The sequence below is a fragment of the Nicotiana tabacum genome, chromosome 20, assembly GCF_000715075.1.
Source record: "Nicotiana tabacum cultivar K326 chromosome 20, ASM71507v2, whole genome shotgun sequence".
NCBI lineage: Eukaryota > Viridiplantae > Streptophyta > Magnoliopsida > Solanales > Solanaceae > Nicotiana > Nicotiana tabacum.
Genome location: NC_134099.1, coordinates 160,009,090 through 160,015,185, shown reverse-complemented (window position 1 = coordinate 160,015,185; position 6,096 = coordinate 160,009,090).

Below are 6,096 nucleotides of genomic sequence, written 5' to 3'. Positions count from 1 at the left end.
TCATGTGCATTGACCTATGACTAGATGGCGTTATATACACGTATATATGTAATTATATGTATATGGAATGGGAAAAGGTTATGGCGTTATATACGCACCACCACCTGATCAGCTGGTATATGATGATGATGTTGCCTACAGTGGCCGAAATATGATCCAAACGGCGTTATATACGCATATATATGTAAGTATGATTCAAAAGGCGTTATATAAGCGTATATATGTATGTATATATGTATATGAGATATGGGAAAGGTTATGGCGTTATATACGTACCACCACCTGATCAGCTGGTATACGATGATGATTTTGCCCACAGTGGCCGATATTATATGATGGGAGGCCCTCAGAGGCAGATGATATTATGAAATATATACCTATGCACGACATGACATTCATACGCATATGCATGACGTTAAAAGTAATTTATGATTTACAAAGTTATTCAGACTTACAGGTTGAGTCATGTACTCTATATGTCTTCCATATCTCTCATGTATTTATTTATGTGCCTTACATACTCAGTACATTATTCGTACTGACGTCCCTTTTGCCTGGGGACGCTGTGTTTCATGCCCGCAGGTCCCGATAAACAGGTCGAGAGCCCTCCAAGTAGGCTATCATCTCAGCGAAAGATGTTGGTGCTCTCCATTTGCTTCGGAGTTGCTCGTTTTGTTAGTATGATTTAGACGTGTATTGTTTGGTATGGCGGGGCTCTGTCCCGACCCTTATGACATTTATGTATTCTTAGAGGCTTGTAGACATATGTCGGGTACATAAAAGATTGTACAGCCTTGTCGGCCTATGTTTTGAGTTTATAAAGGATCATGTTGGCCTATTAGGCCCGTATGCATGTGTATATGATGATGTATTAAGAAAGATACGTTACGTTGGTACTCAGTTGAGTAAGGTTCCGGGTACCCGTCCTGGCCCATCGGTTTGGGTCATGACAAAAGTGGTATCAGAGTAGTTCTGTCCTAGGGAGTCTACAAGTCGTGTCTAGTAGAGTCTTGTTTATGGGTGTGTCGTGCACCACACTTATAAGCAGGAGGCTACAGGGCATTTAGGATTGTCACTCTTTCTTCTTACTCTAGATCATGTGGTAGAGCTCACTTATAAGAATTCAAAATCTGAATTTATTTTATTCATAATAAGACGATACCTATATCCGAAAAGAAGGTTGGAAAGAGAGATTGTTGTGGAAAAGCTAAGTCAGAGGAATTAGATTTTTGTATGATGCCTGCGATAAATAAATGTGAGGTCTTTAGCAGATCATGGGTATACTGAAAGGTGTAAGCTTCCTGATAAGAAGTCTTAAGGTAAGAGTGTCTATCCATTTTTATGGTGAAAGACAATGAGAGATTAAGAAGATAAATACAAGTTTCAACAAGCAAAAAAAGCAAGATGAAGAAGGGTACGAGGCGCCCAGTTAATAAAGGTTAACAACATTAATAATTGAGGTAGAGGAACATAAGCTTTTTGAGTTATATTCAATAGTAATAGAGGTATATACAATTTGTCGCACCCCTTCCAGATATGTCCTATTGGGGTTAACAAATGTAGTATAAGAAGATATGATGGATGAATTGATTGCGTTAGTTGACATTTCCGTAGGATATTACAAATGTGCTAATAGATCTCTTTATGAGACACCTAGATGGTGCACTCTAAAATAGTGCAACCAGATATGAGTACTACAAAGGCACGTACTATAAGACTTGAAGGGATAAATATTACCTTAGTGTGGCTCGCGTCCCTAGTAAAGAGAGAACGTTAAGCAACCCAAAGAGCCATTGGATGGAGCAAAGGGAAGCTAAAAGCGAAAGAATGTCGTATTTAAATTTTCACAAGAAAAGGGATATGCAGAAATATTAGCAAAGTAATGAGAAGAGAGATAAGGAAGCATTATGAGTAAGATATGATACACGGATGATAACGGTAGGTCAAAAAAATGATGACAGTATTACAGAATTTACAGTCAAGTGAAGGGAAACACAAAAGATGACAGGCCTTGAGACAATGAAAGAATATAGGCCATAAAGTCATATCCTCACGTCGAGAAATAAGTTCGCAACTCTAACGCAATTACCAAAAGGAAAAGTTAGACCCTAGAGTAATAGAAGCCAACATGGATTGGTGAACAAGATAAACTAAACATGAAATAGGGACTGAGTGATTTGATAATGGTTGGCATCACAAAAATTTCAGATTGCATTCCGGTAATAATAGAATGGACGACAGAAGAATAACCTTTGAAGGTCATTCAGGAAGACGCTTCCCTAAAGCAAGTAATGTGAATAAAGTTAAGGTTAATAAATTGTATGTTCCAGTTACGCTAAGTGTCACCCTCGCGAGTAAGGGGATTTGTCATCCTTGGTACAGAAAGATTTTCGCAAGGCGAGTAAGGATCATTGATGCTGAGAAACGACGCCATAGATGAAAAGGTAAAACATCTATAGGTAGATCATAGTGGCTTCAGCTTTTAGTACACCCCTAAAGGGGGAATATGGAGTGATGTGGCATTAAGTCAGAATTAAATGGTTCTAGTGACTATGGAATGGTAAAGGAAGAATGCGATAAATGAAAGAGGAATGCGATGGCACTTATCCAAATCTTATAGATACGGTACGATTCAAGAATATTGTGCAAGCACGACGTCAAGGAGAGGAAGTAAAGGTTCCTACTCGAGCTGTTATTAATAATTACGGAGTCAGTACGAGACGTAAGTTATGACAAAGGAAATAACCCAAGAAAGATTACGAGGAATATTGATATGTGAATGGGCCAAGGAGTATTTAGTAATTGGTTAGGAAGATCCCAGTTATGGCTAAACAGGAGGTTACAGATGAGTCATCAGATCGTGTAAGATAAACATAGTAGAACCCAACATGGAGAATTCAGCCTCGGAGAATATCATTATAATACTTGAGAAATATTTAAATAGGAGTTGGGGTAGTTAAAGGTATCGTACGAGTGTTACGGAAGTAAAAGACAATTCCACTGGGAAGACAGTCAAAACTTCAGTTCAGAAGCAGCCGTATGAGCAGATGAGTATGGAGGTAAGTAACTAAGGATAATTACAAGTGAGCACGAACATCAAAAATTCTATCGGGAATACGGTATAATAAGCTCGCATCTTTACAAGAGTCAGAGGGTCTTACCTAAGTACTACGACGAAAGAATAGCTGAGGAAATAAGGAAAAAGGCTTCAACCTCAGTACAACGACCTAAAGAGGAAATGGTCGTGTGACAACAGTCTCAAAATAACATTATATTCACTCCCTAAGAAAGTGGTACCTACAGTGGCTAATGAACAGGGAGTAAAATCCGAAGTAATATTCGAGATCATAGGAGTTGTATGAAAATTCTGGCAAGTATGGGCACTAAGATAAGCTAAGTATGGATACAACAAGGGGGCAGAAAGACCAGGAAAACTAATAGCTTACGTTGAAATAAAGCTAAGGCGGAACGAAAGAATTATTTGATCAATGACCCAGAGTTAGTACGATATGGATACACTCAAGATTTTGGAACATTATCCAGGCAACATATTTGTTCGATAATCATACAGCCATACAAGACTCCGGTATAAGTTAAAAGAAAGAATTGAGCCCAGGGCATAGACAAATGATTGAATTGTTAGAAGATTCTATCATGGATATTCCATAATGCCCATGAAAGGCTAAGGTAATAACTGATACCATGATCCACGGATCGGAAGATAGCTTAAGCCTATGTAAAGGCTGATCAGAAGGATGAGGAAACTAAAGAATTACATCACCTAAGTAAATCAGGAGTTTGATTATTGGACCTAGAAAAATTATAGAAGTTGTGCTTGAGAACATGACAGAACCACTCTTAATATCAGATGTACAAGAGAAATAACACAAGGAAATGCAAGCAAGTTGAAGGAAAGTTACGAGTATTATAAATGGATATTTATAGGTTGCAAGCTTAAGTATGGTAGAGTGAAAAGGTTTTAACGAAACATGAGTAAGGATGAGGAAAGGAAAGTAAAAGGGTAACGAGAACAGATAAGTCCTCGTGATTAAAACCCATGAAAACATTAAAATCTATGATGCAAGAAGAGTATTAAGGTATTCACAAAAGCTATAAGTTACGAAAATGAGAAGAGCAGCAGCCAACATTCGAGGACGAATGTTCCAAAGGGGGGAATGATGTTATGCCCCGCAATATTACGTCAATATTACGTTTTGCAGTAAAGTTACGACGATGTTGCACCCTGAATTATTGTACGTGAAATTTGTCGTAAGGTAATTGACATCAGTCCAAGTAAAATATTATTTGGAGGTTATAAGGATTATGCTATTTCACAAGTGATCAGTAAATTCGTGAAGGTGAGAGGGGAAGCAAGTTGAAGAAAATGAATTTCGTTAAAAATGGCCAACTTGGGATAAAATACGGGTCGAGCGATAATACCCGATCATTATAAACTAGTACCATGCAACATACCATATGACCACGGTAGTGTAATATATAAAGTATATATGAAGTATTTTGAAAATAAATAGAATTTTATGTAAATTGTGATAATTTTTAAATTATGCGAGTAATTGATTAATTATCGGGTAATAGGACATTACCCAGTTAACTAGTAAGGGGATAAAGATTAATAATTTTTTCCAAAAGAAAACGTGGCAACATGAAATCTTACCAAACATATGACTAAGGAGTCATATAGGCTTAGTGTCCATTAAGTGATTATAGGACATTTACGTGTAAAGTAAGTCCTTATGTCTGATGCATACTTGATTTGGAATTTTACTTCAAATCCTTCAACAAAGAAACAACCAAGAGTGAAGTTTTAATAAATGTCAGGTGGGGTTGTAGTGACATTAGTTACCAAAGGATTAACACTTTCCACAAGACAAGAATCAAACAAATTTCTCCTCAAATAGGACCTCACGTGTTTAGCGAAATCAACGAGTTACTGACCCTTTACGTTACAATTCGAGCAATTATGGGGTTATTTCTTCCCATAGCCTATATTTTCGAAGTTATTTATGAGGGTGATAATGAAGGTACTAAAGCAGCAGCTTCTCCAGGTATGTTAAGGCTATCCCTTCTTTCTTTTGGCATGATCCATACGATATGAACAAAACGTGCAAATGCACAAATTCTATAAGTGACTCTACTCATAGAAGTAATGGAAATATCTATGTTCTTTAATTCTCATGTGTCATAATATTTTATCATCTGTTCATGGGTCTCAGAAAAATACGAAAGTTGAAAAGATGTTACTTTATGATATTGCTCAAGAGGCAAAGTGGTCTTATGATCTTCCGAATGATTTTGTTGACGTACTTTTCATGCATTGCATTCATGTGCATTGACCCATGACCATATGGCGTTATATACGCGTATATATGTAAATATATGTATATGGAATGGGAAAAGGTTATGGCGTTATATACGCACCACCACCTGATCAGCTGGTATATGATGATGATGTTGCCCACAATGGCCGAAATATGATCCAAACGGCGTTATATACGCATATATATGTAAGTATGATATAAACGGCGTTATATAAGTGTATATATGTATGTATATATGTATATGGGATATGGGAAAGGTTATGGCGTTATATACGCACCACCACCTGATCAGCTGGTATACGATGATGATTTTGCCCACAGTGGCCGATATGATATGATGGGATGCCCTCAGAGGCTGATGATATTATGAAATATATACCTATGCACGACATGACATTCATACGCATATGCATGATGTTAAAAGTAATTTATTATTTACAAAGTTATTCAGACTTACAGGTTGAGTCATGTACTCTATATGTCTTCCATATCTCTCGTGTATTTATTTATGTGCCTTACATACTCAGTACATTATTCGTACTGACGTCCCTTTTGCCTGGGGAGGTTGTGTTTCATGCCCGCAGGTCCCAATAGACAGGTCGAGAGCCCTCCAAGTAGGCTATCAGCTCAGCGAAAGATGTTGGTGCGCTCCATTTGCTTCGGAGTTGCTCGTTTTGTTAGTATGATTTAGACGTGTATTATTTGGTATGGCGGGGCTCTGTCCCGACCCTTATGACATTTATGTATTCTTAGAGGC